The sequence below is a fragment of the Psammomys obesus genome, unplaced genomic scaffold (assembly GCF_907164565.1).
Source record: "Psammomys obesus unplaced genomic scaffold, mPsaObe1.curated_primary_1811, whole genome shotgun sequence".
NCBI lineage: Eukaryota > Metazoa > Chordata > Mammalia > Rodentia > Muridae > Psammomys > Psammomys obesus.
This window is the reverse complement of record NW_026596057.1, coordinates 18557013-18570822: the sequence shown is the minus strand read 5'-3', so window position 1 is coordinate 18570822 and position 13810 is coordinate 18557013. Positions and strand designations below refer to the sequence as shown.

Below are 13810 nucleotides of genomic sequence, written 5' to 3'. Positions count from 1 at the left end.
CTTGTTTGAATTTTGGTTCTGTTGATTTTGATGGAAACACTAATAAGGACTCTTTTTCATCAGTAACTGTTACTCTGAAGGGAGCGAAGAAGTTCACAGAGAATCCTGGCCTCCTCCTTACAGGTTGGTACAAATGAGCAGTCAGAATCCAGAAACCAAAGGGAAAAACCAAGTACACGTGTGATCATTGAAGCCTTGGTTTCTGGTGACTTGATTGCTCCGCCATACATGTTAACTTTCTCTCTCTCTTTTTTATTAGTTTTCAAGTCCTTCAAGACTCTACAACCCCTAATTCTCCTTACAGTCACCCCGTCTCTTGTTTCCTCTCTGCAGAAAGATCAACTATGTGTCTATGATTACCACCTCTTAGTCTGAGTCAACGTCCCAACTGGTGTCAAGTCTAGCCTCTGCCCTCAATACTTCACTAAAATAGCGTGGAGTCAAGTCACGGGTGATCTTCATGACACTACACCATGCAGATACCATTCTGCCTCCATCTTCGTGACCTTCCAGCAACATTCGGCACCACTCACTCTTCTTGAAATAGTCTCTGTCCTGGCTGATGCATAATCCTGGCTTCCTCCCTCCTCTTTTATGATGGTGTCGGGGTCTCTGTATGGCAGACTCTTTCCTCCTTACATGGTCAGTAAAGATCTTGCAGTTCCTAGAGGATCTTTTCCAGGCTGTCTTAGCTGCATTTTCCGGGTGATTTTATCCTCGGCAAGGCCTTCAGTTAATTGTCACTGCAATGGTGGAGTGCGCTGGCATTGTGTCTGAACTGTGTATGCCTCTCATCTAATGCAGCTTCACTATGACCCCATTTGCCATGGTGTCTGGTCCATTTATACTAAAGTGTTCTGTACCATCTCCAATGGAACATCGAAACAAAAATGTGTAAGTATACTTCTACCTTAGACTCTGGTTCTTTCTTAGAACCTCTATTACCTCTGGAGAGAGTATCTATGTCCATCCCATTAGCCCAATTCAGAATGTAGGCAATATCACTATTGAACCTATGCTCGTCCACATTTCTCCCATACCATACTACTACAAAACCATACCCATGTTACCTCTTAAGTAGCTTTTGAATATTGCCAGTGCCTTCTCATCTCTTCAACTACAACCTTGGTCCTAGCTTCATCTTCTCAGCTTCCAAAGACCCTAGGCTATAGCAGGAGACTTTAACAAGCCCTCCATAAGGCACTATGATGTCCTCTTTAATCCATTTCCCATGGGAAACAAAGTAGACATAAGCACCATTACATCATAAACCAATTAAATCCCTCCAATGTTAGGATGAAACCCCTAAGCACAAAGTACATTGTCCTGGGTGATCAGGTTTCCAACTTCAGAAGTTCTGTCTTTTATTTTCTCTTACTTACTTATCTCATAGGATATTTTCCTTGTGTCTTTTCCTAAGGTATTTTTTCCTCTAACCCTTCCCCTTGTTAATTCCTGTTTCTCGAAGCATTTTTGTTTAGTCTCCCCTCCTTCCTTGTAGAGAAGCCTTGCCTGCCTCCCTCAACTAATTCGTACTCTCCAAGCTACATTTTAGATTTTCAACTGTTTAATTTGACTATTTAATCAATTTCTCTCTCCACACACTGTTGGCCAAAGGGGGGAGGCACTCCATCTGGTTTTTGTTTCCAGCCACCCCAATGCCAAGTGAGTGCCTAGCGAGTTGCAGAAGTTCAGGATCTGCTGAATAAAGGAGCGCATGATGGAACCCGAAACTCAGAGTGCAGAGCCAGCAAAACAACCTGCAGTTGTTGGAGACCCCAGAAAGAAACAAAACAAGAATGTACTCAATCCTTTGGGCTGTTCTTTTTCTAGGACATTTATTTTTCTTAGCATGCAAGTGATAATATCCTAGCCAATTGACTTTTTTCTCTGTTTCAGCACTCATCACTAACATGAATCATTCTGAATTATTGACCAAACCATAACTATGAAAACCTTTCATAAGAGAAGTATACAATTTTCTTCTGGCAAGGAGTATGTTATCCAAACAGGAGGAAGAAGAGAAGGGGAGGAGGAAGAAGAAGAGGAGAAAGAGAAGAAAAAAGGGAAAAGAGAAAGAAGAGGAGGAGGAGGAAAATGTGGAAGACTACGTGCTATAGAATTGAGCTTATAAAATTATAGCTTATAGAACGTGTTTTGACATTGTCATGGATTTCTTTTACTTTTAAATTTATCAGAAGTAACTCACCTTTTACCTTGTGCATTTTTTTTAAATCTGCAAAGGTCAGACAATGACCAAAGAGAAAGGAAATAATTTCTTAGTAAAATTATTAGAAACAGTCATTTATTCTCCTAGCTGACACACAAATACATATTTTTAAATGCTTTCCTTTCTACAAGAACAAAACAGAAAAGATGTTTTCAGAGTTATGTCTCATGTGTATCCTACATATGTCTTGTAGCATGAATTTATTTTCTCTTTTAACTAAGGAATTCATAAAAAGTAAAATCATTCATAAACTGATTTATGATTAACATAACAACCATGGACACAGAAATTTTATTAAAATATCTAATCCATCTACAAGACAGTTTAAACTGGAAAAGACTGTGATTGTTCCACTTGTAATTATTTATAATTACCAATTAGTAAATATATCCTATGGATTGGGTATTTATAATGAACCTTTAAAACAACCTGTGAAATGTAACTTATGCTTAATTAAATTACAGAGTTGGACATCGAAGCTTTGAAATGCAAAAGATTAAACAGATGGCTGTAATTTAAGCAAGGCCTAGGAAGTTTTCTGTTACGATATTTGGAAAATACACATGCTTAGAGCCAACTGGTTTTCAGCAAAGGTGCTAAAACATTCATTGGAGAAAGAATGGTCCTTAGTGGATAGTGCTGAGAAAACTGCATGTCTCCATTCACAAGGGGGATGCTGGATCCCAGTCTCAGTTACAAAAATCAACTAAAAATGGATTAGAAACTTAGATGGAAGACCTGAAACTGTGGAAGTAATAGAAGAAAACCCAGGAAAGTATCTGACAATGTTGGAATGGGCAGGGAGGTGAGACCCCCAAAACACAGAAAACAAAGGCAGAAACAGGCAAACAGGATACACTGAACTAAAAACTTTCTGCTCAGCAATAGAAATAACTGGCAGAGTGGATGGAAGAAATTGTCTCTAAACTGTACTTCCTGTAATACATTAATTCCTAGTATATATAATGAACTCCAATAGCAAGGCGGGTCAAGCATGATAACGCATAAGCCCCGCATACAGAAGGCAGATCTGTCTCTGTGAAACAGAGCCCAGTCTGGTCTACAAAGCAATTTCCAGAACGGTCAGGGCAGTTACACAGAGAAAACCTGTCTCGAAAAAAAGGGGGGGGGGCAAGACCAATAGCAAGGTGGGGAGAGAGAAAAAGAAAACAAAAAATCAAAGGAAAAAAAAACCACACTAAAAGTCTCAACAGTACTGTTAGCAGGGAAATAAAATTCCAAGTGAGCGAGCTGACACCAGGTAGAATGGCTATTACCAAAAGCTCATGAGGACACTGCCCTGCAATGCTGTAGGGAGAGAAAACACTGTTAGAAAAAATCGGAAACAGAAGTACCATAGAATAAGCTGACTCAAATCCTGGATACATATCCAAAGAGAATGAAACTAATACATTGACAAGACTTAAGGACACCTGTGTTTTATTCACAACAGCCAAGAACTTGTGTAAATGCAACTGATGAACAGATAAAGAAGATGTGTTACATATAAATTGTGGAGTCCCATTCACCCATACAAAGAATGAAATCCTGTCATTCACAACAACATGTACAGAACTGGCCGGTGTTATGGTGGTCAGTAGAAGGAACGAAGACACTGACAGACAAATACTGCATAACGGCATTCAGCTGGACATAGGATTCAAGAGCTGTTATCACCAGGCATGGTGATTATGCCATTATTCCCTGCACTTGGGAGAAAGAGCAGCCAGCCTGCTTTATATACTGAGTTCCAGGACAGGCAGGCCTGTACGGTGAGGCCCTATCTATTAGAAGGATAGATAGACAGATGATACACACATACACAGACAGATGGTTGAAGTGATAGAGATTGTAGAATGATGGTTATGAAGTTATTAGGGCTGGAAAAAAAAAAGAACCAGGGAGTAACTGCTAGAAACAAATCAGTGGATACTAATTTGTGGTGAAAAGTAAGTTCTAGTGAAATAGTGCACAGCTGGCGACTACAGAATACTAGAAGAAAGGTAGTATTTGAAAGCTTCACAGACACGTGATAAATGTTTGAAGACAACGAAAATATATTTAGCCTGGGTTAAAAACTGGACAACGTATGTATGCATGCATCGATGTGTTACAGTGGTGCCCAGCGGTTGTTTAACTTCATCAGTTGAAAGAAAATTCAAAGACAAAAGGCAACGTCGTTAGGACAAGCAGCACTAACACTATTTAATTAATCTGTGTCCCTTTAATGAGCACCTGCTATGTGTTAGGCCGTGCGGTGCAATAGTGAACAACATAGAAACAACCCTTTACCTTTATTTACATCTTTTCAAACCCATGCTGGAATAAAGCCATGTCAAAGTTTAAAAAGGAAACCCCAAGGCTGATTCCTTAAGCAATTAACTATTTTCTAGGATTAGAGGTTTGTTGGTTTGTTTGTTTGTTTGTTTGTTTTATTTTAAAAAGCCCATTTTTCTTTCTCACACCCTGACCATGGTTCTCTTCATGACCCTTCAGTGTAAACAGATCACATCTGTTTCTGAGAAGGCTCAGCTATCGGGACAAGTGTGTCCCCTTGAGAAGTGATTAAGTAGAATCTGGCACCAAAATTCTTATCACAATTCCTTGAGTTGCGTCCTTGGCAAGAGGGCACCAAGTGAGTGAGTTTCTACCAGGTCATTTCAACAGTCAGAAACTGATGAGCTCTGACCCAATCAACTCACACATACAGCTCCTTGGGGGTGTTCTCTTGGGAAGAGACTCCAAAAACTCTTCAATTTATTTTTTTAGGACTTAATGATTGCATGAAATAATAACATAAAAATGTATATTTCTTGGACAGCTGGGAAACTGAAATATTTGAGTTGGCAACTGAAAGAAATAAGTAAATCAAAGGAAATATAGTGTCTGTCAACGCATGGTCAACTACTATGGGAAAGAAACCTCCGAAGCAGAACTATGACATCTTTAAAGCCCAGTACTTGACTCTACATCATAGGACCTCTCTTTCAAGTTCCAGTATCCCAGAAAACTAATTAAGGTCCTTATATGGGGCATGTGTACATGCATACACACACACACACACACACACACACACACACACACACATTTTTTCTTCTGTTCCCCAAAACAGATAGTAGACCTTAATGAGAAGTGGAAATACTCTTAGAGGCTCATTACCTTATAAAATCCATAGATTGGCAATACTGTTACGACAGGGTTTTTTTTACATTTTATTATTATTTTTTTTAATATTAGTTACAGTTTGTTAACTTCGTATCCCAGCTGTATCTGGCCCCTCTTTCCCTCCCAACCCCACCCTCCCTCCCTCATCTCCTCCCTGACCCTTTCCAAGTCCATAGATAGGGGAGAACCTCCTCCCCTTTCATCTGACCTGGTTTATCAGGTATCTTCAGGACTGGCTGCAAAGTCCTCCTATGTGGCTTAGCAGGGCTGTTCCTCCCTTGGGGGGGGGGGTGTCAAAGATCCCACCATTGAGTTAATGTCAGAAACAGTCCCTGTTCCCTTATTAGGGTACCCACTTGAGTACTGAGCTACCATGGGCTACATCTGAGCAGAGGTTCTAGGTTATATCCATACATGGTCCTTGGTTGGAGATACAGTCTCATAAAAGACCCCTGTGCCCAGATATATTTGGTCCTTGTGGAGCTCCTGTCCTCTCTAAGTAATACTAACTCCCCCTTCTTTCATATGATTCCCTGCACTCTGCCGAAGGTTTGGCTATAAGTCTTAATATCTGCTCTGATACACTGCTAGGTAGAGTCTTTCAGAGGCCCTCTGCGGTAGGCTCCTGTCCTGTTACTTGTTTTCTCCTACATCCAATGTCCATCCCATTTGTCTTTCTAAGCGAGGATTGATCATCTTACCCTGGGTCCTCTTTCTTGTTTATCTTCTTTAGGTGTCTAGATTTCAGTATGTTTATCCTATCTTATAGGTCTATATAAGTGAGTATATACCATGTGTGTCTTTCCACTTTTGGGATACCTCACTCAAAAAACTCAAGTGACAACACATGCTGGAAAGGTTGTGGAGAAAGGGGAACCCTCCTCCATTGCTGGTGGGAATGCAAACTTGTACAACCACTTTGGAAATCAATCTGGCACTTTCTCAGACAATTAGGAATAATGATTCCTCAAGATCCAGCTATACCACTCCTAGGCATATATCCAAAAGATGCTCAAGTACACAACAAGGACATTTGCTCAACCATGTTTGTAGCAGCTTTATTCGTAATAGCCAGAACCTGGAAACAACCCAGATGTCCCTCAGTCGAGGAATGGATACAGAAATTGTGGTACATTTACACAATGGAATACTACTCAGCAATTAAAAATGAGGAAATCATGAAATTTGCAGACAGTTTTTTTTTTTTTAAAGTAAAATCTTGCGTACACTGTATAAAACTGAACTAACTATTTGGCTCTTGTAATGTGTTGCGTTTATTTACACTCATCAGAACGTAAGGTCAGTTACAACAGTGTTTCAAAAGACAGGTCTTTTCCCACAGAGGAAGGGAAAGTAAAGGAGGCCATCAAGTAAAGATAATGTGCTGTATAAGTAAGTGAGCCATAACACCCCCAGAGCTGCCTACTTCTCCAGGAGCCTCACAGGACCCCAGAACAGCTGTGGTGGTAAAGCAGACACCACTGGCATTTGAAACAAAGAGGGATAACCTATTTCAACACTTCGTGCATAGACCTTCCAACAGCTCTTAACAAAAAAGTCACTCCCTGGTTCAGAATTGCTCTTTAGGTCTCACAAATCGCTTGTGTCTCTCACTCCAGGCAGAATAGGCAGAATATAGTTCAGTCTTCCCAGATCCAGAGAGATGGCAGATGGCAGTGGCCCTAATCCTTCGCTGAGAACACATACAATAGTTTCAGAGGCTCATACTGCTTCAGTAATGTCCTAGCTGAGTCCTGGAGACTTCGTAAGACGTAAGCCCATCTCCTTCAAATATTAGGAAACATTTTATATCTTTTTTTGAATATTTATCCTCACTTAAAATGTTAGTTAAAATAACTCAACTATTAGTCACTGAAACCATCTGCAAATAAAAGGGTAGAAGCCGCTATCACCACCGCCAATATATCCACATCCAAATCCAAGGAACTGAAAAGTGTTCTGAGGTGACAAGAATCGCCCAGATGGCAGATTAATCACAAAATGTTTTACAGAAGAAAGTCAGAGAGGGAAATAGACACAAAAGCACAAGTTGGAGACCATGCAAGGAAGGACTGTATCACAAGGAATGTGAGCTGGAAATGAATGACAGCTAGAAATGGCAAGGGAATGGGTCCCGGCAGCTGGCAGGGGGATAGCTATTACACTTGGACATGTTCATACTTGGACCTTTGACTTTCAAAACAAGTAGATAATAAACGAATGCTTTTTAGATCACTAAATTTGTGACAATTTGCTAATGCAATAATAGGAAATGACCAGAATGAAGAAATCAGAGCTCTGCCAGAATTTTCATAGACTGTATCAACTAGAAAGTAAACAAAAAAAAAAACTTGTAAAATAATTACAAAATATTATAAGGGTGATGATTTCCTGATGATTTGTGGGTGGTAGCACAACACCCTTCATGAGTTAGTATGGAACAATATGAAGCTCAGCCCTGGGGTGATCATGAATTGATAGTGAGGTAGGCAGAAAATTCTGTTATCTTAGCTCATGAAATTACAGTCTGAGGTTTCATGAAGAAAATAAATAAATAAATGAACACTTCATGAGTGTATTCTTATTGCCCATAATGGATCTTTAGAATTTGTTTCTTTAAAATAAACAGAAGAAATCTAAAGATGACTCTAAGGCTGGGTGGGTAAAACTTATTTTTTGACATGGTATCCTTTGAAGCTAAGACATGAACATGAAGCATGTCATTGTGTCAAAGGGCCCTGCACATTCTGGGGAAACTATTTAATACTCAAAAACATTGATCTACCAATAAAACATTAGTGGGTGATTTGAACAGCTTTCCTCACAGTTCTAAGGATGACCACTGTCCATTAAAATTCTACCTCAATATCTCGCTCACAAGGAAACATCATTTATAGATCTAGATTCATTGAATGCTATAAAGTCCGTGCGAGCCCAAATAACCCCTTACTTCTCGGTGATGGTGACTTCGCAAGTGAAGCATTCTTCCCTCACCCACCCTCAGAGCGGCCCTTCTACAAAGGCCCGAACAGTGGCTTAGTATTTATTACAGCTGTTAGTATGTCTACTTCCTTCTTCAGATGGCATGTCTCATCAGGACAAAATTTATTGTCTCCTCTGCCTCTAGGTCCTCACTGTTTGACTCACAGTAGGCATTTGTAAATCTTTCTTCAGTTAGTCTAAGCTACCAGAACCCTTCAATCTCATCTTGCCTTGTACCTGAGGGACGTGCATCCTGCAACAAAAGACAGGGGAGTCACCTTATACAAGCTCACAATTTTGCCTGGATTCACCCTAGCTGGTAGGGGAAAGCATGGGCAAAAACTTGTATCATTTAATTTGAATATGTATACTGATTATAACCAACTTCAAACTCGGAATACACCAGATTTTGTTTGGTTGCCTTTATAGATAGACAGACAGACAGACAGATAGATAGATAGATAGATAGATAGATAGATAGATAGATAGATAGAGAGATAGAGAGATGGAGGGATAGAAGATAGATATAATATAGCATACATTATATATATATATATATTATATCTATATACAGAAATACACTCTTAAGCAAATTAATAAACTTCATAAAATCCTCAAATAAAATATTAAGGAAAACATTATCTCTTCCAGTTTTAAGGCTTAGCTAAAAGGCTTTTTTTAATAGTGCCATAATGTGCTGGTTAGTTTTCTTTTTTTAATTAATTTATTTATTCACTTTACATCCCAAGTATAGAGTCCCTCCCTTCTCTCCTCCTGGTCCCACCCTCCCTCCCTTTTCTCCCATTCCCCCTCCCCTATTCTTCAGATTAAGGGAGCCCCCACCTTCTCACCCCAGCTCATAAAGTCCCATCAAGACTGAGTGCGACCTCTTCCCCTGTGGCCTGGCAAGGTACCCCACCAGGGGAAATGACCAAATAGAAGGCAGCAGAGTCCATGTCAGAGACAGCAGCTCCCCCCTCCCTTCACTAGGGGACCCACACCAAGCCTGAGCTGCCCATCGGCTACATCTGTGTAGGGGTCCTAGGTCCAGTCTATGCATGGTCCTTGGTTGGTGTTTCAGTCTCTGCAAGCCCCTCTTGGGCCCTGGCTCGTTGGCTCTGTTGGTCTTTTGTGGAGCTCCTGGCACCTCCAGGTAGTTCTATCTTTCCTCACACTTTCTCACAAGACTCCCTACACTTCGCCCAGTGTTTGGCTGTGAGTCTCAGCATCTGTTTCTATCTGCTATGTGGAGCCTCTCAGAGGACAGATATGCTAGGCTCCTGTCTTGTTCTTTTTCTTCAGCCTCTTCTGCTGTCTGTTCCATTTCCCCCTTCTGAGTGAGATTTAAGCATCCTCCCTTGGGCCTTCTTTGTTATACTTACCTTCTTTGGGTCTGTGAATTGTAGTATGTCTATCCTGTATTATATGGCTAAAATCCACTTATAAGTGAATACATGTCCTGTGTGTCTTTCTGGGTCTGGATCATCCTCACTCAAGATGATCTTTTTCTAGTTCCATCAGTTTGTCTGCATATTTCAGGATTTTGACTTCCTTGTTTGTAATTGCTGAGTAGTATTCCATTGTGTAAATGTAAAACATTTTCTTTTTCCATTATTAAGTTGAGGGACATCTAGGTCATTTTTAGTTTCTGGCTATTATGCATAAAACTGCTATAAACATAGGTGAGCAAATGTCCTTGTTGTATGGTGGAGCATCTTTTGGGTATATGCCCAGGAGTGGTATGGCTATTTCCAATTTTCTGAGAAAGCACCAGACTGATTTCCAAAGTGGACATACAAGTTTGTACTCCCACCAGCAATGGAGGAGTGTTCCTCTTTCTCCAGATCCTCACGAGCATGTGCTGTGTCTTGAGTTTTTGATCTTAGCTGTTCTGACAGGTGTGAGATGGAATCTCAGAGTTGTTTTGATTTGCATTTCCCCGATGACTAAGAACATTGAGCACTTCTTTAAGTGCTTCTCAGCCATTTGAGATTCCTCTGTTGAGAATTCTCTGTTTAGCTCTGTACCCAATTTTTTATTGGATTATTTGGTTTGTTGGTGTTTAATGTATTGAGTTCTTTATAAATTTTATACATTAGCCCTTTGTCAAATGTAGGATTGGTGAAGATTTTTTTCCCAGTCTGTAGGATTCTGTTTCATTCTATTGACAGTATCCTTTGCTTTACAGAAGCTTTTTCGTTTCATGAGGTCCCATTTAAGAATTGTAGGTCTGAGAGTCTGAGCTGTTGGTGTTCTGTTCAGGAAATTATCTCCTGTGTCAATGAGTTCAAAGTTCTCCCCCCATATTATGTATGTACTTTTAAGCAAATTAATAAACTGCATAAAATCCCCAAATAAAACGTTAAGGGAAAAATATCTCTTCTGGTTTTAAGGCTTGGCTAAAAGGCTAACACTTGTAAACAAAGTCTATGCATACAAGGTTACCGAGGTTACACTAAAGTAAACATCTTTTTTTCTCGATATCTGGACCACAGAATAAGAAAACTACAAAAACATTTGGTCAGTGATTTGTTATTGACAAAACTATAGAGCACTTGTGGGAAAGCAAATCTCTTCCCTGACTGCTGACCCACGTGAGATCTTCCCTGGCACCAACAGAGCAAAGACTAAGACCAGAGAAGCAGCAGCATGTGTGCCTATGCCCTCTCTCTAATGGTACCTGATATCTGCCCATGGACCGTGCAGAAAAGACTGTGTCTAGTGCTAACTGTTGACATTAACGTGAATGAAGAAAGAGCTGTCTATGGTAGTGAAAGCCTATCATCCCTAACACCACCGTGTGTGTCAGGAGAGTAGTACAAGTTTGAGGCCAGCCTGGTTTACATAGTGAGCTTCAAGCCAGCTAGCATTACATCTTGAGAACCTGTTTAAAAAATAAAAAATCCAGGCTCAGTAATCCATACAATTAAACTCAGTACTCAGGAGACAGAGGCAGGTGGAACTCTTTTAGTTCTAGGCCAGCATGGTCTACAGAGTTAGTTCCAGAACAGTTATATAGAGAGATCCTGTCTCAAGATGAAAAGGAAAGAAAGGGCAGAGTGGCAGAGGTACACACCTTTAATCCCAGCACTCTGGGGTCAGAGACAGGCAGATCTTTGTGAGTTCAAGGCTAGCCTGGTCTACAGAATGAGTTCCAGGACAGCCAGGGTTACTCAGAGGGACCCTGTCTCAAAGAAATAATAAAATTAAATTAGAAAGGGGAAGATAAAGAGTAAGATGGAGGAGGGGTAGAAGAAAGGAAGAAAGAGAAAAAAAGAGAATTGGAGCCATGCTCGTAGAATGTTGAAAATATAGTAGAAAGAGCTCTTCAATAATAAAACTAAGAGTTTCAGAGACCAAAAAAAAAAAAAAAAAAAATGACATTGTCAACATTTAACAATTGTGTTTAGGTATAGCTTACTGTCTAGTCCTTGACTTTGCACTCATGAATTTAACCTTGCATCCTTGTCCATTTCCAAATTTCTGAAGTCATGCTGAATGGTCACAATCTCTCACGTTGCAATCTCACTCAAGTTTTAGAAAATCTTTTCAATGAAGTTACGTTGACTACCAAAATGTCCAGTCCAACCTCAGGTGATGCCTTACGCTAACAGAGGCCATTTATTCTTTGTCAACTCTCCCTCGCTGTAGCACAAGACAGCACACACCTTTACCCCACCCTTGAATACTGAAACCTAACGCACTGCACTCTACAGTGTATGTGGCCAGTTGATACAAGCTGTTTCTGCTTTCCACCTACCTGTTTCTCACCTCAACAATACCTTTCATCCCTTCTGTTTAAACAGTACATATTTCTTGATCCTCTAAGACATGCTACACATAGTTGTTGGCACAATCAAAATGTTCTGTGGTCTTGCATGTTCTAGAAAGGTGCATTTCAATGTGATGAATGTGACTAGGGCAACGAGGATCTCATGGGAGATGGTTTCTACCTAGAAGCCCAGGAGCTTAGGTCTGAGCTGACTCGGAAGTATGAGAAGGAGCCTCTTTAATTATCAAAGTTTCATTTCAATAAAGGCAAGAACGCTGCAAGAAGACCAACAGAGTCAACTAAACTTTACCCATGGCAGCTTACAGATTCGGAAGCACCAACCAAAGAGTAGGCATGGACTTGACCTAGGCTTCCTACCCATATGTAACAGATGGGCATTTTGATCTTCATATGAGTTCCCTAGTAAGTTGAGCAGATGCTGTCTATGACATGGACTCTGATGCCTGCTTTCAGCCCTAGCCAGGCTGCCTTGCCTGGCCTTAGTGGATACAACTTGATGTGATGAGGTGGGTTGGAGTTGGGGGGTTCCCCTTCTCTGAAGTCAATGGGACAGGGGATAGGGTGAAGACGGTGGGAGGGAGGGCCTGGGAGGAGAGGAGGAAGGGGCGACAATGAGGATGTAAAGTAAAAATAAAATTTGGAAAAAAAAAAAAAAAGACAAAGCCCTGGAAGGAGGAGACAGTGTTTGAAAATATGTGAACAGGATAGTATAGGAGATGAACACTTTGCAAAGGCTTAACATAAACAACACCAGAATGAATACACCGTATTATTCTCCCAACATAACAACAATGATAAAGGGTAAGTGGCTTCAGAGAAAAAGGGGAACTATAAGCTCCAGTTACCTCTGAATACGGGACTGCACCGCCACCACACAGAACATCTGAGAATGAATGTCTGAGGCGGTTTGGGCTGACAAAATGGAGGATGGAACCAGCAGTTAATGCCTGGAGACCAGTGATGCCAAGCATCCTGCAGTCCTGGGAGAGCCTTTTAGAAGAACTGTCCCACCCCTATGCTAACAAGGCCCTATTGAAAAAGCACTGTTCCAGGCCTTGTGGCATCAAACACTTCCTCTCCATTCTTCTCTCAGGGTCTCTTGAGCCAGAGCTTTGGTAAGATCCTGTCTACAGATGGGGAAAGTCACAAGGAGTGTCACACCAGTCCAATCACAAATCCCTGCTTCCCCCATTGGATGGCTTTATTATGTAAAATGTAAATACAATAGGAAGGGCTGATGGTAAGTAGATAAGGCAACAGTGTGAAAACCCAGACATAGAAGATGTATTTCAGGAAAAAAAAAAAAAAAAATGAATGGCTAGCCGCATCACAGGCTGCCGAAAAGCAAGGACTGACCAAACCACTGCACGTGGGCCAGCAGCAACCGTCGAAAGCAGTGGCTCCATCACTAGGAAGGCACGCAAGGCTGATGAGAGGCTGCAGATTTCAAGTAGACCTAATATGTTCTTTAGTAAATTTGACAATGAACGAACACATGTTGCTTTCGTGGGATACTTAGGTTATAACAACAAATATCTGTGCCTGCTATTTATGTCTATTGTCAAGGGATTATTTGTAGGGAAGAGCTGTATGGTGTGTGTGTGTGTGTGTGTGTGTGTGTGTGTGTGTGTGTGTGTGTG

At 40.7% G+C, this 13810-nt stretch overlaps 1 protein-coding gene across 1 annotated transcript in view; it reads right to left on the bottom strand.

Moving 5' to 3' along the window:
• Positions 1-13810, bottom strand: part of Hmcn1 (hemicentin 1) — a 354052-nt gene that overhangs the window by 282615 nt on the left and 57627 nt on the right. The window lies entirely within an intron of this gene.